Here is a 23,499-nt window from a genome sequence, read left to right on the forward strand (position 1 = left end):
TAAAATGTCACATTTTTAAAAGAAAAGCCTCAGGGAAACATACTGAATGAAAATAGCCATTATGTCCATGAAAACATCTCATTATCCAAAATGGAGTTATGTTTAAAAGTGTCTTGTTTATTTAAAGCTCAAGTCTTAAAAATAAATGCCACATTTCTCATTCTGTTCGGATAAATATTCAATTACTTAACTTGTTTATGGCTCTAAAATGAACACTGGACTGTTCTGTTGTTTTTAGAAAAAATGAAAAATAAAATAAAAAAGTGTTGTAATGACAACCAAAGATTTAGTAGCCATTTTAATTGCTGGAGTTGACTTCATAGGAAGTGATCTTGGAGAAACACAGGCTTTTAGCAGGGCAATGATTTAATACACTGAATTCTCTGCAAGATAAGTCAGCAAGAATAGCAGTATTTTCAAATCTATTTTTGCCTATCTGAGGTCTCACAAGGAGTATCATTCCAGGGATCAAGAGGCAGCTGACTTGTCACGGGGCACTGCAGGAGAAACATTCTCCCCCAGCTCAGTTCTCATTAGATGTGAAGGGCTGATCTTGCACTTTCTGGATGGAGTTGCAAAAGAAAGCTGCTTTTGCCATTAATGTCACGGGGTCCAGATGTGGAGAGATGAGAAGCAGACTCCCTGCCACACTGCAGCTCTGGCAGAGGCTTCCAGCTGACAAAAAGCCTAAAAGCACGTGGTGATGATTTCAGTATTTCCCCACCAAAGAGCTCCACGGGTCTTCTGGCCGGGCTGGCAGGGAAGGCACTGCTGTGTTACCTGTCAGGCCCTTTTCTGGAGGACTGAGAGCAGGACATCCCTTTTCAGGGTTATAAAAGGGGTTATCCTTTGAATTAGGTACTGACCTGCTGTAGCCAATTTACCTGTGAATAATAAAAATCACAGACTTACAGAATTTAGGTTGGAAAAGACCTCCAAGGTCGTCGAGTCCAACCTTTGACCAATCACCACCTTGCCAACCAGACCCATGTCCCATGGTGTCCTGAACACTTACAGGGATGAGGACTCCACCACCTCCCTGGACAGCCCCTTCCAAGGCCTGACCACCCTTCCCATGAAGAAATTCCTCTTGATGTGAACCTCCCTGGTGCAGCTTGAGGCTATTTCCTCTCATCCTGTCCCTTGTTCCCTGGCAGCAGAGCCCGACCCCCCCCAGCTCCCCCTCCTCTCAAGGGGTTGCAGAGCCAGAAGGTCCCCCCTGAGCCTCCTTTTCTCCAGGCTGAGCCCCTCCAGCTCCCTCAGCCACTCCTTGTATGATTTACTCTCTAAATATCTAAGTAGATACAGCACATTCCCTCAGGGAATCACAGAACTAAGGGTCAAATATACCTGTGCCAGTCTGGGCTCCAGAGCAGAGCATCCCCAAAATCAGAGGAGTATTTCAAGCCCCCTGTATGGCTTATGCCTAAATATAATGACAGAATGTCTGTGAAAACATGTCTACTATGATATTGTGGTGTTTTTCCAGCAAGATGGGCTAGAACCAACCAAACCCCCCCCCAAAACCATTTATCCTCAGTGGGCAGGAGGTGGGACACCAGGAGTGCCGCTGTGTCGCCGGCTGCTGGAGGAAGCAAAAACCATCTCCAGGCCGCCCTTCCCCTCACTTAAAGTTCCAGATTAATGAGCACTGCAAACACAGAAGGGAAAATTTTGAACTCTGACTCACTGGATTATTATTTTTTGTTTATAAGACACACCTGCTAATTTTACGTTGGATGCGGGCGCACATCACAAACCGTGGGCACGTGACAGACCTTGGAAGCACCAGCGTTGCACATGGTACAACTTCATTAATCAATCCTGTTCCAATCCAGTTTCCTTGGAGCTCAGGGACAGACCCATAACATGGCATTAGGCTGGAGAGACAGCTGTGAACATATGAACACATGAAACACATGGAAGTTTTCCAGCGGCTTCAAAAATCCTGCTGTGAATCTGCCAGAGGACCTGAGCCCCTCTCCCACCAGAGGGAATCCCATGGCATTTGGGACCAGCCAGCAGGCCCAAGGCTCTCCCAACTGCAAAAATAAATCCCAGCTGACATTTTGCACCTGGTTTTTTCATCCAGCAGGATCACAGGGCTGACTCAAAACCAGAGGAATTGCGTAACACACAGCCCCACGTGATGGGAATGGCTGGATCCAAATCCTGCTTCCAACACTCTGGAAGGAGAAAAGGACCCTCAAGTGGGTGTGAAGGTCTGTGCTGCCAGAGTGTAAATGAGAATCAGGCCTGACAGCCTTTAAACAGCCCAGCAGTGCAGAGCCAGAGGGGAAGGCTGTCCAACTGAAATACCAGGGATTTGGGCAACCAGAAATTTGGAAGCAACAATAGGACTGATTGGACTGAGGCAAGGACTAGTGTTATCACATCTGCCAGCTCCAGAAATAAACAGCAATAACAAAATACCATGACCCCATAGCTTGAATCTTGAGTTTTCTAAAATTTAATGCTGACAAGTTAATTTGGTTTATTAACTCTGCAGGAACATTCTGGCCACCAGTTTGAGCTTTCCCCCAAAAATATGAGGTCTAGAAACAGGCTGTGACGCTGTGAGGTGTTGAAGGGAGCAGAGGTTCCTGTTCAGTCAGTCAGCTGCCTGAGCTCCTGACAAACAAGCACAGATATTCCAGTGGATCCCAGCATGACCATGAGCCCCTTTCCAACCCCGCTGGCAGATGCTCCCACCGGCAGTCAGAGGGCAGACTGCCACCTAGTGAACTGCTCTTCCTCCTCCTCCTCCTCCTCCTCCTCCCCTTTAAAGTGGCATCCCCACTGATTCTGTTTCCATAGGAAGGTTTTGGAAGGCAGGAATAAGATTACTGAAGGGATGTGAGCTGCTTTGTGAGGCCCCAGCTAATGTGACCACTCCATTCTTGATGTGGATTCTTGATCCTTATCACAGGCTGGCTATAGTTGGAATAGTAGGTTTTCTCACTCTCCCCAAATCCAGATTCCTCATGATGATGAAGGATCTCCCTATTTTTCTTTTTTCCTTTTTTTTTCCCCCCAAACCCAAAATAAAGACAACAAATCTCACTGTATTTTATTTCTGGAAGTCAGAGAGATTATTGGAGCCATCATTCACAGGGAAGAAGCAAGTTCAGCCAAATTATTATAGGCATCCCTCCTTTCCTGAGAGGCCTAAGTATAACAGAGATGCAAAAAAATGCCTCACTGAATATGTCTGAAAATAACAAACATTTCTAACCAGTCACTCCCCCTCGTCCATGGCGTGGCATCCTAACGGAGCAAATAACAGCTCACCAGGGGAAGCAAAAACACCTCTGAGCAGCTTTTAACACAGTGGTTGGGTGTTATTTTGTGAAATATGCTGGGCAAGCAGAGAAAAGAGGCAGGGTGGAAGGTCCTTGGAAACCCAGGGACAGCCAAGGCAACAGGTCCAGGCTGGGCTGACCTTGCTCCTGTTGTTGTAAAATGGGAATGACACGTCTGGCAGGTAATTACAGCCACTTAACCCTCATCTGCATTCCACACAATGCAGCCAAGGAATAAATACAACTACCCCCTTGTGTGAGGCTGTTCCTCAGGTTAACCTCCCACCAGCCAAGCAGCCTCCTTCCCAGTTAAAATTATTAGTATTTAAAAGTGTTCAATCCAGGTTTTGGTAACTGTCCAGTGGACCATCTTGTGTGCCCAGGTTTGTTGTGGAGGTTCAGTAAAACATCCCACACCCCAAATACCCAAATATAACCAACAATCCAGAAAAATTTACAAGAGCATGGAGTGACAGTCCAAGGGGGAATGGCTTCAAACTGAGAGTAGGGTTAGATTAGATATTAAGAAGAAATTCTTCCCTGTGAGGGTGGTGAGGCCCTGGCACAGGTTGCCCAGAGAAACTGTGGCTGCCCCTGGATCCCTGGAAGTGTCCAAGGCCAGGTTGGACGGGGCTTGGAGCAACCTGGGCTAGTGGAAGGTTCCCTGCCCACGGCAGGGAGTGGGACAGGATGGTCTTTAAGGTCCCTTCTAACCCAAACCATTCTGTGATTCTATGAAAAAAGGGGTCAAACCAAGAGCAAAGCAAGCTAAAAAAAAAATGATGGATATAAGAGAAAGCTTCCTGAGAGGAAACTAACCTATACCTTCCATTGACTAAGAAAAAGTGAGTTTTCCAGTTTGCTTGGAATAGTTCTCTCCCTCTTCCTAACTCCAGCCAGGACTGATGTACAGTAAGACACTGCCTGGCAGTGGCTGGGGTAGGGATTGGGCAAACTGATGGGAACTTTCCATCCCGAGTTCCTTGTGCTGATGTAAGTCAGTGCAAGACCACTGATGGAGGTTGTGTCTATTTATATCACATGAGGATCTGGCTCATGAATCACCCTGTTGCTGTGGCTGGAAAACACTGCCTCACCGGGAAAATCCCACTTTCAGTGACACAAAATCTCAATGGCAAGGGAAAGAGCTCCCTTCCAGCTCCAAAGAAAACTCACTTCAAATTAGGTGGGGCGACGTTCCCGCAACAATGGGAACTCGCTCCAGCTCCTCCGTGGCTGTTCAGCTCAATTGAGACTGTCTAAACATCTCTTATTGGGTCTTTCCTACCAGTGTTTCTTTTCCCCTGAGATCCCCTCTGCCTCTCCTTCCTCCAGGCTTCTTATCTCCTTGCACATGTTCTGCCTCACAAGAGAATAACCATAACAAACCCTGATTTATGGCCAACTTGGAAAACGCGATGGCGTCCAGGGTTCCATCTGAATTCCTTCATGTTTGCAAAGTTTAGACACTGTCCTACCAGCTGCCAAGGCATCCAGAGCAGGAAGTCAGCAGAAAAAGGAAGATAAGGGGGTGCTGGGGTTGGGACAAATCCCCTACCATGTGTTTTTGTTTTCTTGCCTTCTGCTGCTTTAGAACTGAAGCAGAAAGGCTCTTCTTCAGCTTCTTCTTCCCTTTTTCCCAAAGAAGCACCCTCAAGCAGAATTGATTATGTTTTCTTAATGAAACTTAGGCTAAGGGAAGGAAGGCACCTGGAAGAACAGGCAGTTTGCATTTGATATCGAGTATATTTTTTTTAAGTGATCATTAAACCTGTAAGTGGTCTGGGGGTCCTGGTTACATCCCACCTCCAGGAAGCTCGGAACTCCATCTGCCTTTGAAATTGTGAGGTGCAGGGGGAATCTACTCCTGGCCAGGGTGGCTGCTTGGGGGTGTTCCAGCACAGGGGTCACCTTTGGCACCCAAACCAGCAGAACCAGCTGTGTGAACTGGCCCCACACTGGGGAAATCAGCCCTGCACACATTTCCCCCCTCTCTGCATGGGGAAAGCTGACACAGGGGGTACCTGCACCTCACAGTTTCCCTGAGTGCTGCTCTGCCAGGCCAGAGCTCTTCTGCCAGGAGAAAGGGGTGACCCCTCAGGTTCTCTAAGAGAAGGGAAGGAAAATGTCACTTTTATTCTCTATTTTGCACTCAAACAGCAAAATCTTCAGCTCTTTGTCACCAGTAACTTGGTCTGGGCCGTTTTGCCAGGCTGGGACTGTGGAGTGTCTCTCATTTCACCTTGTGGCTGGTGTTTTGTAGAGGGTGGGGGATCTTTTCTGAGGACACAATGTGTGGACACAGGGCCTTTTCCCAGTGCAAACCAAAAGATAACTTGACCTGAAGCAGTCAGGAGGTCCAGTGCACTCACACTGAAGCACTTACATGTCCTGTGACCAGACCTGATACCACCTGATACCACCCAACCCAGAACTTTCCACATCTCCCCTGCTCTTCGAGATGCACCAAAACCACCCAGCCCTGCAGGTCTGCACCCCAGCAATGCTACAGCTCTGTCCACACTCACCAGGAGCAGCAAAGATCCCTCAGGAGACAGAGACCATGTCAGGACACTCTGCAGCAGTAAGAAAAATTAATGGGTCCCACAGTGACTGAGGCTCGAGAGCTTGTGGCACCCCCTGTCACACACACCTTCCTGCCCTTGGCTGGCCACTTTGCTCGAAATAAAACAGATTATTAGAGAAACACAGAGGGTGTAATCGATTTCAAGAAGTTTTCCACCACCATTTCCACTCCAGGACTTTCTAATTTTTACGAAGCCCTTCGTGGCACGAAGTTTTCTTTGGAGGGGGGATTGTTTGCAGGCGGATGGAAAGCGTGGCAAACACGCTCACAATTCGTGAGTGTGCATTCATACACACATATTTCCAGAGATGCTCACAGCAGCCTTCCTTCCAGCTCTCTGGCAGGTCTGATGAATCACACCCCGCAAACAGCCCCACTCAGGCAACAGTCACGCTGAGCAGCACATGAGTAACCCCCCCCCCCCAGCAGAAGTTTATTCACAAAGTGTATGCAAATAGCAAACACATCTGTAAGCAGCAGCACTTACTCCGGGACAATTTGCAAACAAGAAAAGGGGTTAAGTCTGCCACGCTGATTGCTTACAGAAAGTAGATCACTCAGCCTTAGTCATTTGCATCTCTTTCTGGATTGCAATCCTGCTGGCACACAATACAGCAGGGCCTTTCATTTGTTTTCCTCCAGATGTTCAAGTCAGACTTGTTTTCTGAAGTAATTTTTTTTTTTATTTTTTAGGACATCTCAGCCAGATAATGAGACCTACTACAGTCCCTCCTACCCAAGCTCTGAAGACTCAAAAAAACGCTTGATTTATTCTTTCCAGCTCTCAATTGTAAATAAATGTGTTATGCTTTTGCAAAGAAGAAATTCATACAATCATTTAAAATCACAGAATGGGTTGGGTTGGAAGGAACCTTAAAGATCATCCAGTTGCAACCCCCTGCCATGGGTAGAGACGCTTTCCACTAGACCAGGTTGCTCCAAGCCCTGTCCAACCTCACCCTGTACACTTCCAGGGGTGGAGCAACCACAGCTCCTCTGGGCAACCAGTGCCAGGGCCTCCCCACCCTCATAGGGAAGAATTTCTTCCTAATTTCTAATCTAAATCTACACTCCTTCAGTTTGAATTTGTCCCATGACTGTTCTGCTTCAGCAGCAATGCAAGGTAAATACTGGAATTCATCTGCAGAATCAAACAGCAAAGAAAATAATTTGTTTCTGCAAAGCAGATAATTTGCTTCTTAGCAACACAAGTATTCAACAGGCTCATGTTCAGTGGGCCCAGTGAAAAGGCCTACACTCAGACTTAAGAAAATAAAAGCAACTATAACCCACAAAACCTTCCAATGGGTCAGAATCGAAACCAGGGGTATCCCTCCCCTACCCCCCTTCAGTGAGTAAGTGTTTAAATAACTTATTTGATGTAATATTGCCCACAGCAGTCCATATCTGGACACCCACATTTCAGAAATACCAACTATGATTTCACCTCACCAAAAGACAAACTGCCAGGAACTCCTTTCTTTGGGGCCTGGAATGGTGACACCTGCACCACATCACTGACAGGTTCATTTAGGCACTGATTTAGCTCCCTGCTCTGTGCTGAGCTCCTGGCAAACAGCTAGGAAGTGTGGTAGGAGGATCCCCCACCCCCAGAAAGGGATCAGGTGATTGAGCAACAGGCACTAAATTCGTGCTAGGTGTGGGTAAAATTGGTAGTCAGAGAGTCAGCAAGCTTGGAAGCCTGGCTGTGTTATCAGTTCTTAGTAGTCCTTTGGCTGCCTCTCACAGCTGCTTGCTTGGGTGCCTCCTCTCATTTTATAGCTTGTGCAATGTCTTCAAATCATCTCACATAGTGTCTGACTGGTGACCCTGCCACTGTTGCTGCTTCATGACACCTTTCAGGATGTTTTCTCAGTGCTCAAGTTAAGCATTTTTGCAGTACAGGTTACCTGTGTGTGTGCAAACCAAATCCAGTCTCCGTGTTCTCCCCTACTAGGGATGGTAATTTTTTTTAGGAGCAGATTTAACTTTACTCTTTGATTTAAGCCTGCACTTGGGAGCATCAGCAGACAAAGGATGCCTCCAACCACTGCTATAAATCCCCTGATTTGCTCTGCAGGAAGTTGCCTCTTTCAGATTTAGGATGACACCAGGAATAAGGAGTGAAGCCCTCCAAAAGAAGTTGCTGTGAATACTCTGTATATCTTTTATTTTACAAGTTCCTCTGTGTACAATCAAAGTCCCTCAACTTGCCCAGGTTACAAATGAACAGCTATGAGCTTCCTTTGGTGCTGACTTGGTTAACAATCCCAAGGCAGGATGGGATAAATAATTCCTAGCACGTCTCACTCCATCCTTGCTCACCCCCCAAGGCCTTGGAGTCACAGGGGATGGGGTTTCCAGGTGGAAGGACAGCATGGAAAGTCTGTATTCCTGATCCCTCTCACTGAATTTCATTTCATTTGGGAATAGTAGGTTAATGCCTGAGAGTTACAACATCCAACTGGGAGTTATTCTTGCTTTGAGGAGCAGGGCCAAAGGCTGCTTGCTTTCAGGATTTGGGGTTTGGGGGGCTCTGTCTTTCAGATTGTCATCTTACTTTGTCAAACATCATCATCATCATCATATCATCACTCAAACCACCAGCAGTGGCTGCCTTGGCAGGGCTGGGCCAAGTGCAGGACCAACTACTAAATGAAGGCATTCTCACTCCTTTCAGCCACCAGAACACGAGCCCGACTAGATAATTCACCACATCTCATAAATAACCTGGTAATGGAGACACAAGGAGATGCTTAATGTGGACACAGATGTATTCCTTTGGACAGGGTGCTGCATCCTCACCATGAGGGAAATGCTACTTCATGTGGCCCAAAAGTGGCAATAAAAAGACTGTATATGTACTAAATGCTATTGCTTATGACAGGTTTATAAAAAAAAAAAATCAGCAGATTAGAAGCAATAGGAGAAAAGTGTTTATTTTCTGCCTCTCCAAAACTGTAATTTTTGATACTCCTGTTGCACTGCTATAAACAGCTTTTCCTACTTCTCTTCATTCCTGACTGATCTGAGCCTTTGGAAATTATTTTGGACTTGTACCATGTGGCCAGCTAGACCTGATGATTTTATCATATGTATTTCTCTGCCCTTTTTCCTACACCAGACATCAAACAGCATCCTACATCAGACATCAAACTCCCCTGATGTGGAGGTTTAAACCAGTTCCATCCCTCTCAACTGACAGGAACACTGGGCAGTCAGGAGTAAGCAGAGCTGAAGCAAATGGGCCTGGTTGAGTTCCTTGGACTGGGGGTGTGTTTAATCTCTCAGTGAACACTGATTATAGGTGGAAGTGCTCTGTGGGGATCAGCTTGACGTGGTGCTGCTTGGTTTGTGAGCAGGGAGGTGAAGGGTGGCAGTGATGCCAAGCAGGGAACTTCAGGGAAACTGCTGCACATGGCACAGCCATGCCAGGCTGGCAGGGCCTTGCTGCTGCCATGGAACATGAAGAAGTCAAGTGCTTGGAAAACAACAAACCACATCTCCTCGCTGTTTTACTGCTCATCAGTTTGGATTTGGGAAGGCAAAGGCCCTCCCTGAGCAGGGTCTTCCAGTCTCCAGTTGCCAGGGCTTTGGTAGTGCCACCTCATGGTGTTTGGGGTGGGAGAAGAGGTTTATGTGCCCAGTGGTTGTTGGTGTCTGCCTTGTGCTGCCACGTGAGTTCTTGAACCAGCTAGTGCTTGTCTGCCCCAGAAGGTGATTGTCAGCTTTGCCAAGTGTGTGTCCTCAAACAGGGAGAGCAAGTTGTATGATACACATCTCCCATGGCTAAACTTCCACCTTGGCTGGCCTTTCCTGGCTACCACGTCATTAAGAAAGAGAGGGAATTGTCTCCATGGTCCATTGTATCACAGAATCATAGAATGGTTTGGGTTGGAAGGGACCTTAAAGATCATCCAGTCTCACCCCCTGCCATGGGCAGGGACACCTTCCACTAGCCCAAGTTGCTCCAAGCCCCATCCAACCTGGCCTTGGACACTTCCAGGGATCCAGGGGCAGCCACAGCTTCTCTGAGCAATCTGTGCCAGGGCCTCCCCACCCTCACAGTAAATAAATTTTCCTGTGGATTATAGCTACTCCAATAAAACTTTTACTCACTAACCACAACTTAACATTATCCCTTCTTTGTAAAGGGTAAAGTCATTCGCAACTTCATCAACTGGGCAGGTTGGGACAGGCAGGCACACGGGTAATGGGGATGCTTCTCATGCAGTGGAATGACCTACAGCACTGGCATTCCCATGCCAGATCCCTGGGGATGCCCAGGGGCTGCTTATCCTGGTCATAGCCCAACACAAAACCTGCAGAGCCACCATCCAGGTGACATCCCTGCTCAGGGGGAGGGCTGCAACCACTCTCCAGGGTGGTGCTGTGGGGATGAGAGGGAAAATGCAAGACCCACCAGCTCCAAAACAGCTCCCCCCTCCACCTTCAATCTCTGCCAGCCTGCTGTGTGCCAGGGAATTTGCTGGAGCAGCCGGGCTGGCCACGGGGGCACTCAGGAACCTGTGCCCTGGGGTCTGTTCTGCATCTGCTCCTACGGACAAACGACCCGAGGCTGTCACTGAGCAACGGGGTGATGCAGCTAATTTAGGAAATGACAAACCATTTGTGTGTGTCTGCACGCTGGGAAAGGCATCCGGGAGAGGTTAAATCTGTCTTTGCAGCAGCACAAAAACGAACGGGAGCAAACATCGACATGGGTGTGGCCCCGCTGGAAGGAGACTGGTGCCCCCAGTTGTGGTAAAAGATGCTGCAATGTAAAATCACGTGTGGCAAGGAGACCTGCAACGTGCTTGTTTGTCTCTGTTTCACGTCACAGTGAAGTCTGAGGGCGGGTTTGGCTTTTTCTTTTCTAATCAAAAGAATCCTGAAAGTAAATTTCAGATTCTCCACTCGATGCGTTGCTTGTGATGAAAACTGAGTCAGAAATAAAACAGCCTGCTGGATACTACCTGAAAAAGCAGTGGTTCTCTGCGTTATGTGTCTTCAAGGAAATCACTGGTGGTTACTCATCTTAATTGTCTCATTTCTGCTTGCTTTTAAAAACAAAAAAAGTCACCTCTCACCTGAAGTTTTCCTAGAAGACAGTTGGCCATAAGGGGGGGGGATGGTGTGGTTTGTGGTGTTATGGGCACCAGCAACGCCCAGTTTCACACAAGCACTGCTCAAACTGCGGCTCTGTTCCAGTGGGAATTTCCAGCCTGCCCATCTAGCCAGGGATGGAGATGTTTGATTAAACAGGAGTGACTGAAGTCCTTAGAGAAGGACGGGGGAAAGGCCGTTTGTGCAGCTGCAGGGTGGATCTCTGTGGGGCTGCACAGCTGGGTGACCACAGCAGAGCCACCACCCAGAGCAGAGCCCCATCCTCCCTCCCAGGTAAAAATACACATGTGTCCAGCTGTGAGCCTGCTGGACTCATCTTCTTGCAAGCAAACCCTCTGCATGTGTTTGAAAAGAGGAAATCAGCCATGCAGCTGAGGGCAGGGGTGAGGTAAGATGCGAGGCAGGTTCACCCCGGGGTAGGTGATTCTTGTCAAACCCGATATCTGATTTTCCAGATATCAGATCTGGGATAAACCTTTCCTCTCTGGGTTCCAAAAAAGGCTGCAGGGCAAGGTATGAGTTTACCTGGACGAGGAAGAGGCTGAGATGGGCAAAACTAAAACTCCCCAGGGGGAAGAGTCAGAACAACAGAGGCTCCTTCCTCAGGATTCTTTCCAAGGCTGATCTTACTCCATAACTTTCCTCAAAACCTTGGCTCAGAACACCAGCACGTGCTAATACAATTTGCTGATGACACAAAACTGGGAAGCAACACCAGTTCAGAGTGTTAGAACGTGTTACAGTAGGAGCTCATGATCCAAAGTAGCAGAAAAGGGAGGAAATTCAGTAGCATGAGGTCATACATTTGGGAACTACTGTTTTTTAGCTGCAAGCAAGGAATTCATCACCCAACAGCAACAGAGCTTTTTCCCCTGAGCAAAGGGCAGTTATGGATGATAACATGATGCAGCTGTGAAGAGGGGACTTCACTTTAAAATACTTCCAAAGAGGTGTGTCTGTTAGTGATCCCTCGGGAAAGGTTGAACTAATGCCACTGTAAAAGCTTTTGGTCAGCTTTGCTTTGCAACAGCAGGTGCAATTCTTGCTTCCAGCTCCCAACACAAATTCCCAAGGGACACAAAATATGGGTGGAGAAGGGTTATCAGGATAATTAGGAGAAAAACGGCTGCATGGTCTGAAGTTGTGCCAGGGCAGGGTTAGGTTGGATCTCAGGAAAAAGGTTCTTCCCCCAGAGGGTGGTGGGCACTGACCAGGCTCCCCAGGGCAGTGGGCACGGCCCCAAGGCTGCCACAGCTCCAGGAGGGTTTGGACAACGCTCTGAGGGACAGGGGGGATTGTTGGGGTGTCCTGGGCAGGGCCAGGGGTTGCACTTGGATGATCCTTGTGGGTTCCTCCCAGCTCAGGATACTCTGTGATTCCATGAAGTCAGGTGCCATCCATAAGTGTGCTGGACACAAACACTTGGGGAGAAAAGCTCTTCAAGCACCAGGACAATTTCATCATAATAACATATGGATACACACTGGCCATCAAAATGTTCAAATCACTGGGATAACCAGATTCTGGAAAAGGCTTCCTCTGGGATCATGGAGTTGAATAATCCACCCACTCTTATCGTGGAGTGTGATGAGTTAGAAAAGGGAGCATAGACCTGCACCAGGTGATGGAACGAGTCTTTTTTAACCACTTGTCCTGTCCTAGCACACTTCCTTGGTGCTATCCCTCAGTAACATAAGTGATAAAACATAGAGCTTTGAAGCTCCAACGTTTCCTCAGGTTTCAGAAGACAATTGAAGGCGTTTTCCAGCCAACACTCCACGCCCTGCCTGTCAGAGTGTGTGGACTCAGGTTTCCCAGTATAAAGAGCACACAGAGCGTGACAGTGAGATATCAAAGGCATGTCCAAACCACTTATACTGAAGAAAAAAAAATCTGGCTACAGCAAGGCCTTTTAAAAGCCCCATTGAAAGAACTGGAAGAAGTAAAGGCTTTGAATACTTCTGTTTTGCCTGCTATCATCTGCCCTTTTCCACAGCAAATTTTGAGCACAACAGAGTTTTCCCATTCACCACTGAGACACCTGCAAGAGGCTCAGAAGCTGCTTCCCATCTGTCTGGTGACTGTGGTTCCACAGAGCCCTACAGGTGTACAGTGCTGATAATAGATACAGAAACCAATTTTTAGGAATTTTTTCCCCATGGGCTCACAAAAGCTGAGGTTCTTGGGCTGGCAGGCTTGGCAGGGAAGACATTTTTCCTTGTGCAGCATTCATTTTCTGATGCCTACAGCACTGTCCAACAAGAGGGAATTGCACAGCTTTTCAGGACACATCATTCTTTCCGAGTGTTCTATTTAAAACATGCAATCACAAACCCCATAAATTATTATCACTCAGCAACTGGGACTTCCTGCACTAAAAGCTCTTTGTTTATAAATCATCACCAATCTTTTTATTAGTGAATTGTCCAGTAACCCAATGTATTTGAGGACTACCTGGAAGGGTATGACTGATGCTTCCTGCTCATATTTTCCCGCTTTCCCAATAAATCAGGAATGACAAGCAGCCAGAGCATCTCCACCTGAGCACTGCCCACCTTGTGGGCTCCTCTTTTTTGTTGTATTTTCTGCACACTGCTCTGCTTCCCTGCATCCCACCACACCCTCTGGAGCCTTGCAGGAGTTGAACAGCAAGAGGACAGTTTTGTTTTTATTTCCCTCCCCCAAGACACCTTTTCTTTCATCCTGGGCTGAGTCTGAGTCATCTCAGAAGACTTTGCTACACCCCTCCAACAGCCTCCAGGCCCTCTCTCCTCAGTAGAGCAGCTCCCCAAATTTTGGCACTCCAAGCGAGGCACAGCTTTTGAATGGAGAAGTCAATGACTTCTTGAAGCACATTCTCATTCATGTTCTCCACTCTTGAAAAGGAGTCCTTCCTTATCTCCACCCATCTTGCTGCTGGAGATCATAGAGAGCAACAAACAGTTAACAAACTCCCCGGGCAATGCCTCGGGTGTGTTTTCACATGGAGCTTTGCATCACACCCCAGCATGCCTGCACATGTGCAAGGCTCCAAGTTCCAAGCTCAAAGCCACAATTTCCCAAAAGTTTGGGTTCAGATCCCTTTTTTTTTTTTTTGCTTTGCCTGATTCTGTTGCTTTTATGCAAAAAAAAAGCATTTCTATGTTATGCTGAGAGCCAGGGCTTGTGTGGGTAGACAGACAGAGGGATCCATCACTTTCAAAACATTAAACCTGTTTTTCCCTCCTCATTCCAGTGCTTCACAAAACAGTGACTAAATCATTGCTGCTTTTCTCCCTCTGAAACATGTCTCTGTCTTTCTGCCACTGAAGTGAAGGGAATTTTGCCCCAGGTGAGACCAGCCAGGAAAGCAAGAGTGAACCGCAGTGACAGCGCCAGCAGGAACATGGCCAGGGGGGAAAGTTGTCTCATCCTTTGTGATCCTCTGCATCCTCTGGCTTTTGTGCCAAGGAAACAGCACCTCACCTTTCCCTGAAGTGCTGTGGTGTGGGGAGGGTGGAGAGCAGACTTTTCTTGACAGGTTCTTCAGCTGGGCTGTGAAGGAGACCCGTCTTATTAATGCTTTCCTTAAATACTCTGAAAAAAAACACCTTTTATTCCACACATAGCTGCCTTCAAAGAAAGATGGTTTGTGGGAAGAGGAAATGGCTTTTCTTAGCTTCCCTAACACAGCTGGAAAACACAGGTGAGGTTTTGGGCACACAGCCCTTTTTCTGGCTTCTTTCTCCTGTAATTGCTTTAGGATGTGCAACGGATGTACAGCACACCTACAGGAGAAAAGAATTCTCTTCAGGAATATTACCATGGCTGTGAGCCTTCCAGCAGGACCACCCTTCCCAATTCTATGCTAGTCTTCTGCTGAATTTAGGAACTGCTTGAATGGTGCCAGTCAGTTGAACAGCGCCAAGGGGGCCACGGGCAGGCTGTCTGCCCCAGCCTGGAGCAAAGGATATTAGGGATAAAAGGATGGTTTTTTTTTCCCTATCCCACAACCTAAACTTCTTTATAGACTCGCCAGGTTGAAATCACTAACAAATCATTTTCGGACCTGTCTTACTCTGCAAACAAACGAGCCTCGAAATCTTCCAGAGGTGGCTCAAAAACGCAATAAGAGAAACGGAATCTTAGTTTTCTCCTCGGATATTTCCATCTGGAATATTCTGAAAGACACGTTGAATTAAGCAGAGGAAAAGAACACACCGAAGCCCTTCAAGAACACTCCGGGAAAACAATGGCACTTGCAGCGACTTCCCTCCAGCGCGTCGAGGAGGGGAGAACAAAGGGCCGATTTATCGGGCGCGCGAAGAATGGTGTTATTGTTCCTTTATTTCCGACACATACCCACCCAAACAGACAGCAGCCCTTCCCCCAAACACACACCAGGCCGGGGGTGTCTCAGCTGCCCTGCCTGTGCAGGCAGGAACACCGAGTACTTTAGTACTTTAGGGGATTGCTCAACAAGCTCTGAGCAAGCGGCTCTAACCCCTGGCAAGCGCGTAGGGGTGGGGGGTTTTCAGGCTGAATTTGCATGGAGGTGTAAAGAAGCGGCTCTGACTTGTCTCCACCTCTGAAAGCTCGTTAATTATTCCTTTGATTCATTCACTCGGTTGCCTGGTTAGCAGGGAACAAGCCGCGTGCTGGAACTTGACCTCCCGAGCGCGTTGTGAGCCCTGGCAGAAGGGCTGGTTTGAGTGGCATCTCCACAAACACCAAATTTCCAGTAAAAGGAGAGAGGTTTCTGCAGGATGACTGTAGCAGGGGCTGGTATGATGTGCATCCCTCCAGTGGTGGCTGTACAAACCTGGCTATAAATCACCACCACACAAAGGCTCCTCTCCAGGTCAGGGCTTCACCTCCGGCCCCAGCAGATGCTTCCCAAAGCTGTTCATCCTCTAGGAGCTTCCAGGAGAAAAAAATATCAAATGTGTGATGACCACCAGCAATTGCTACTGCTTTTGTGATGAATTAGGATAAGAACTGACTGCACAGTGGTGTCCTAACCCAAGCTCAACAGAGAATAAGCTGCAGCTGCAGCATAAGCATGGATAGCACCCTCATTTCTGTACTCCAGCTATGACTTTCAGCCTCATGTTTTATTCTAGTTCAATACTGCAAGCACTTGAAAGCAGAAAAAAAAGACAGGTCTTAAGTAAATTCTTTCACTTTGCTTTGTGTTACTGCGATTTTTACTTTTTCCACCAGATTCTTGATGAATCCTTTAACAGAAAAAATGGGATTAACAGGAGAAAGCATGGCAGCATTGGTTTCCTCACTTGCTGGCCTTTGGTTTCTGAGCCACTGAATTTCTCCTCTCTTCATGCTGAAATAAAAAAGAAGTTGCCATAACTCAGGGATTCCTACACACTTTTTTTGCAGCATGAGCAAAGCCAACTGAAATTACCTTTGCCCAGGAGGGCACATGGACAGCTAAGTTGGGATGGCAATTCATCTGACCCACTGAAGGCATCAAGTTATTTCAGGTAATTGCCACTTTACAGCACCCTGAAAGGAAGAGGAAAATCCAGAGGAATTCACCTTACCCTAAGACAGAAAGCAAAAATAGGCCAGTTGACTCATGCCCAAAAACACACCCATTTCTCCCACTGACAATAAAGGGAGCCTTGGGTGCTGTGCTGATGGAAACAGCACAGACATGTCAAGGTGAGTCAAATCCCACCCCCACAAGGAACCCTGAGCCACCAGGGCCTGGTCCAGCTCCTGCCCCTGAGCTGGCTGTGAAAAGGAGACTGGTCTGTTCTCTCTCACACTCCATAAAAAGCTGCTGAGGGTCTTTGTATCTCCAAGAGAATATTTCCCTCACCTCCAGGAATCACGTGGAGGAGTGAAAAGTCTCCTACCTAGTTTTTGTAACTCATAACCCAGGCCATCACTGCCCTTCATCCAGAAGATCTGTGTCACCACAGGGGTTCCTGAGGTGCTCTCCGGTGTCTCCCTGAAGTGCTGGCCCTGGAGCACTGATCTTGCCACAAGGATTTTGGGTGTTTGTGGCTGCCAGCTCACACCTTCACCTCTCCAAACTGCCCACAGACCCTCACTTGGGTCCAGGGGTTTGATCTTCCCAGATTTCAGTGTCAACGTCTCATCAATCAGGGCAATTGCAACTAATTCTATTGCAGCTGCTGTGAGGGTTAACAGCAGCCCTTGTACCCCGGGTTACCTGGCAGAGATGGTGAGTGTCCCCTGGCCCACGGCTGGGTGATGGCCCTCCTTCCTCCCCTGTGCCATCCCCACTTCCTGAGCCTAAGCCTGGCCATGAGAAGAAGGTCTCCAAGGGACATAAGGAGCAGAGATGTCCGAGATGGTACCTGGTGGCATGGAGCCATGTGGGATCCCCTGCAGCCTGGAGGTTGGCAGGCTGTCCCTAGCCCTTGGAGGGATGTATTAACCCAAGGAGGGTGCCCACACTCACTCAGGGCATGTCCCAGCTCTGCCAGGAGGTACTTGATGGTACCAGCTGGATGCTGGGGTGTGGTATAAATAGTACAGACTTCCACTATTAAGTAATAAGCACAGTAGGGAAACAAACACTGCACATGTGCACAGAGAGATGCATTCACTCAATAAACATGAAGCTCCTCAGCCAAAAAGGTGGGACTTCAGCTGAGAGAAAGCAGAGGAGAGCAGAGGGATGTCACCCAGCAGGCACCACACACACACAGAGATCATTCAGCACGCAAAAGTAAAAAATAGCAGCTGCGTAGTTCGGAAATACAAAAATAGTTTGGCTGTTCCCTTCCCCTCTCCCTGCAGTCATCGCTCCTCTGCAGCCCCGGGCTTTGTTTGTGGCAGTTGCTATGGGGAGGCTGTGGCTGCCAGGCCCTGCTGGGGAACAATCCCAGGGAAATGGCCCTGTAACAGCTCCAGCCTCGGCTTTCCCCCTGTCCCCACGAGATTCTGACTTGGTGCAGCTTGATGCAATAAAGCATCACAGGGCATCCCTTCTTCACAAAGCATTTTCTGCCCTTTTAAAACAGCTGTGGTATCCAGGGAGAAAGTTTTTGGGCTGCTCCTTGCAATAAGTGCCATCTGCTCCACGAAATCGCTGTCAGCATCACAGAACTCCTCACGGGGAAATGCGCCCGTGGCCAGGTCTGACCTTGGGAAATATCCTGGACCAAATTCTGCTGGGTACCCTGACCCTGCAGAGCCATCTCTGCCAGGGAAAGCAGGACAGGGAACAGCAACTGTCCCTTTCCTCACCCCTCAGGGCGAGCTGGGGGCTCAGCACAGCAGCCAGTGCATCCCATGAGGGCAGTGACCTGCCTGTCTCAGGGGACACGGCCTGGGGGGTGAAGTGGCAGCACTTCCAGCACTTGCAGGAGCACGAATGCCCTGCCTGATAACCAGTGTGTGCAGGCAAGGGCTTGCAGCACCCTCTGGCTCTATCCATAGGTGACTTGTCAAAAACATCCGCCTCCTTTCCACACCCCCACCTCTGCCAAGCTCCCTCCCTCCCATTCCATGCCTGGCCCAGTGAGAGACGTGGCAGCCCATGCAGGTGAACCATCCACCTCTCTGCCTCTGCTGCCTGGTGCCAATGGGCAGCCCTTCATGGAGTGCCTTCAGCCCGTCACCTCCTGTATTTGGGAGTTTAAACATTCCTGTCTGCAATAAACCTGTCTTGCTTCGCCCCACGGCTGTCTGAGTGCCGCGTTTCCCTTTCCTGCAGTGTTCAAATACACTGTTTGGCACCTAAAGGCCTCACATTTTTCTAACACCTTCTATGTTTGCAGCACTGTGCAGACATTCCTTGCCATCTCCCAACGCCCCGGCGAGGGCGGCGAGCAAATATTATTCTCTTTCCTTGGGTGGGAAGACTGAAACAAAGTGAGAGCAGCTCGTCTGGGACCACAGGGCTCAGCCTCCCCAGAGCAGGTAGCTCCTGAGCCTCCTTTCCCTTTGTGAGAGTGCTCTGTTTGCTCTCAGCCCATGGACTTTCTCACACCTGGAGCCCATCCCTGTGGCTGGCAGGGACGTTTGCTCTCCGTGAGCTTGGCCACCGGGGCAGAGTAAGTATGAGCAGGGCATGAGTAAGAAATGTTTCCTGCTGGGGACTTGGGTTTAGGGCTGCTTTTTCACTCTGTGGAAACACCCAGCTCTTGAGAGCAGCCCTGACCTTCTCCACTGGCGGGGCTGGAAGTGCTGGAGCTCAGTTTTATGAAAAAGGCAAAGTGTGAAAAATGTGAGAGGACTTTGCAAAGCTCGTGGGTGGTTTTGCTGCCACGTAGGTGGGGACAGTGAGGTTGAGCAACAGGGACGGGAGTGGGGATTTACAACCTCCCCATCTCCAGTCTTGTGCTCCTCCAGCCCTGCTTCAAGTGGATCCAGCCCAAAAAGCCAGGTCTTTGCTTGCTTTACACAGAATAGATGGGGTTTTGCATGCTGAGCTGCCTGCCCACTTGAATTTTTCATTCACGTTGCCCTGAGGATCAGGTACCAGGTGACTCAATGAAATGAGAAGAAAACTGCATTTGCTGTCCTGCCTGTTCTTACCCACGTTTGTTTCTGAGCTCTGGGATCTCAAACACCAAACCCTGAGTATCAACAGCCACTTGGCAGAGCTGTGCTGATAAGAAACAGAGCCATCAAAGGGAAGCACCTCTGTAAAAGGAGTGCCCCTGACTTTCCCTCATGGCTCGCAGGTGGGGAAAAACGACGGCTTTATTGTTTTTCTGTCGGGAACAGTATTTATACAAGCTGGCAAAAGACCAGGGCTTCTATTCCTGGCAAACCCCATCACCTCTGGGCTGGCACAGGTGAGCAGAGCCCAGCTGGCACAAGGTGTGCCCTCCAGCAGCTTCCCCAGCAGCTCTGCCAAGGCTTTTGAGCCCTGCCAGACTCTAAACTCCGAGCATTTTACAGATGGAAAGTCTGTCAGACCACACTTCCAAGACTTTCTAGGGTTTTTTTTTCTTCTCCTCACGTGAGTTTTGAATCAACGAACTACCTTACGCCGAGTGCATTTTCAATTCAAAAGCTTGGTTTCAATGTGTGTTCAAGGGGCTTTTTTTTTTCTTTTTAAGTGCTTAATGAGCGACAATCACCCTCCTGTAGCACCGACCTCTGGGGCAGACACAGGTTCATTGCCACAGCCCTGTCCATGAAACCAAAACAGGAGAAAGAGGGACTCAAATGCATTAAAAAGTTTTTCAGGAGCATTTCAGGAATTTTGGTGGCTCAGCAGGAATTTGGTGACATTTGTAGCCAGCTGCAAATTTACCTGCACTGGAATTCAGCCTTTCAGATTCCAGGGTCCATTATCTAGGCTGGGGCACTGTTTCAAGCTCTTAGTTTTACAGCCCGCGTGTAACTACGAAGAGCAATTTAAATAATTACATCCTCGCCACAAACAGCTTGAAAACTGAAGCGGCTGCGAGGAAAGAGAATGGGGAGGTGTGACAGCACTGCTGGAAAAGAGATTAACCGGGAAAGTGGGTCAGAATTCGCTGGGAGACGGGAGCTGCTCAGTGATCTTTACTGAGGGAGCCTCTTGCTTTGGTTGTGCTCTCAGCAGCCCCCCAGATACATCACACTTGGTACCACCAGCAGCCAGGCAGCCTCAGCACCGAGATTCCCATCTCGTTCTTCTCTAGGAAGTGTATTCTGGGCTCCAGAAGGGATGGTGAGTGCTCAGGGCTTGAAAAGAGGTGATGGGGGCTCAGTCAGGGCTCTGCCCGTCCTGGGGAAGCTCAAGAGAGGAGGTTTCTCCCAAAAACTGGACAAACAAGCAAAAGATAAAGATCTGGATGCAAAAAAAAGAAAAAAAAAAAAACAAAAAAACCTCTAAGGTGGATGTTGAAGAAACATGGGATAAACTGAGATTAGCTACGGGGTAAGGCATCAGCACTGCCCACAGCGTGGGGAGAAGCATTGGAGAGCTCCACAGCCCCTTCCCCTCCTTCTCACCAACCCCTCTATCTGAGAGCAAGCCACTCTTGCTCCACAGTATTTGTTCCCCCAAAAAACCTGGGAGCAGAAGGAGGAAGCCTGGCTGTATCCAGCTCCCACAAGCACCATCCACCTGGGAAGGCACGGAGCAGGGAGGGTACCACTACATAATCCCCAGAGCGAAGTGGTTGGCATCACTGTCCCAGCTCAGGAGGGCTTTCCTCCACTGGCCATTTCTCCTGGAGTGGTTGGGATGAGAGGGAGCCACTGGCCTGGCCGAGGTCACCCCCTTTGGCACTCTGTGCCAACCCCACAGTCTGCCAGGGCACCAGCTCCATTCAGTGGAAATGGTGAGGGTTTGTACTACAAATCTCTGTTTAGGGCAGCATTAGTCATCTGCCGTGGGCGTGATTCAAGACCACAGTTAGCTGACCAAATTCCCTATATAGTCAAGAAAGAGACCCAGAAAGACGGGGGCGTGATCCCAAGTGCCTCCCTTACACTCCTGGAGTCAATACTGCCATTGTGTACGGACTGGTATTTTAATTTCTGGCTGTAGTGAATTTTCTGTGGAATCTGTGAAAGCAAAACAACCTTTTAATACTTCATCAAAGTGGTTTTTCCCATTTTTTTCAGCCACCGGCGGGAGGCACCACATGTGTTTTCCTGGTTTGCACTCCCCCCCAATAAACAGCTCTATTTTGGCTACACCTGCCAGGTGTTCCTGGAGTCTTCATTGAGAATCAATCCCAAAAAAAAAACACCTTAGGAGCAGCATTTCTCTCCCCCTCACCTCCAAAGCAGGGCTGGCAAGGAGCACTGGGGGCCAGATCCCAAAGAAGGGTTTTTCTAAGGCCTTAGAAAGACAAGGAAAACACACAAAAATGAAAGTAATGGAGTGAGGAGACAGAAAAAGCACAAAAGCTCTCTAAGGGTTCAGGTAAACTACTGGAATGAGGGAAACCCTGGGCAGTTACAGTCACTGCACAGGTGAAGGGAGCAGGAGCCTGGGAGATAATAGGACTTAGGATTAGTGAAACACAACTGAGGGAGTAACTGAACCAAAAATACATCTGCAGGGACACGGGTCATTCACTGCCAGCTGTCAAGGAACTGCGTAGGAAAGAGTTGCTATCTTTAGTTACCTGTTGTGTCAGGAGGCAGAGAAAATGATGCAGTGATGCAGCAGTGCTGGAAAAGAGCAAACATCATCTCAAGTTCATTCACGAGGGAGGAAGGGGCAGCCCAGTGACCCTGACACTGGTGTTGGTGAAACAACAGGCTATTCAATTTCTGAGCACTTCTACTTAGAAAGAGCACTGTGATGCCAGTTTTCTTATCAGATTTCCAAATTCCCTTGTTTCCTCCCCCCATCAACCATTTTGCCTTCACACTGCCCTTCAGATTCTGGTTCTTTTCCCCTCCACATCACCATTACCCTCATTTCCCCCTGACCGAAGGTGTTTACATGTTTATGTCAGCTTATCCAGTGACACCATGACTTTCTATCTTTGGAATAACCAGCAACACTTCTATTTGCATAGACTCCTTTGTGACTCAAAGTGATGCAATCTCCCAGTTTGCATCCATCAATTGTTCTTGAACAGTTCCCTGGGACCATTTGCTGTTGGCAATTAAGTTCTGTTGGTCACATTAAGTTTTGTGCCATTGTTTCCATTTCCTGACTGGAGGAAAAGGCAAGTCATTGCAGTGCTAATATTAACAGGACATGATTTTGCTGTTTGCTTGTGCAAATACTTGTACCTGCAGCTTTGAAAGAATCACTCTTTGAGCCACAGCTCGGTTGGTTGAACACTCATGACCAGCACAAGCAAATGGAAAGCAAGAACAGTTCAGCAAGTTTCTTTAATTATATGAACAAATCTGAGTGGATTTTTGTTTCAGTACTCTTTATCCAGTTCCCCATCACAACTGTTAACCTGTTTTCCTATATTTGTGTTCTCTTTCTTTGTCCATCTTCACTTCATGGTGGTTTGCTTTTCTTCCCATATTCCTAAGATCTCCTCCACTCATCCTGCTACCTCGTGAGCCTTTCTCCTTCCTGATTTATCCTTGGCAGCCCTTAAAGCAAATACTCCCTATTATAAACTCTGTTACTCCTTGAAATCTAATCTCCTGTTCAGCAAAGTTTGTTTAGGATGGGTCTTGCTTCTCCCTTGGGATTTGTTTTACACACTTTTTAGCTACACATTTTAACCAGCTGTGAGAGACCTCAGCCGAAAATTCCCTCTAAAACTAGGACAGCAGCCACCTCAATGAAATCAGAGATTGCAAAGGAAGAAAACTGTTATTAGAGAGTAACAAAGCAACCATGTTACACCATCCATTGTGCTTTTGCATGGTTTGGAAGCAGGGCAGAAGGTACCTTCGGTGTGCAACCAAAAGATCCTGATTAACCTGGTGAGGTGGGCAAACGCTCCTGGGTATTTCCTAGAGAAATTGTGGAGGGGGAATTTTAATAGTTAAACATTGCTGTAGGGGAAATGTCTCCTTTTCCTTAGGGGAAGAAGTGTGCCTCGCAGAAGGAATGCCCTCCAGATAAAGCCTTGGGAT

At 48.1% G+C, this 23,499-nt stretch overlaps 1 long non-coding RNA gene across 1 annotated transcript; it reads right to left on the reverse strand.

Moving 5' to 3' along the window:
• Positions 1–21,394: 21,394 nt before the first annotated feature.
• LOC127460932 (uncharacterized) lies at positions 21,395–22,774 on the reverse strand. Its single transcript, XR_007899910.1, has 4 exons — positions 22,394–22,774; positions 22,071–22,116; positions 21,719–21,781; positions 21,395–21,501 (listed from the first exon to the last, which is right to left on the reverse strand). It is a non-coding gene; the product is annotated as an uncharacterized LOC127460932 (long non-coding RNA).
• Between the last annotated feature and the right edge of the window lie 725 nt (positions 22,775–23,499).

This window comes from Manacus candei, unplaced genomic scaffold (assembly GCF_025592945.1).
Source record: "Manacus candei isolate 608988 ecotype Guabito, Panama unplaced genomic scaffold, ASM2559294v1 h1tg000091l, whole genome shotgun sequence".
Classification (NCBI taxonomy): domain Eukaryota; kingdom Metazoa; phylum Chordata; class Aves; order Passeriformes; family Pipridae; genus Manacus; species Manacus candei.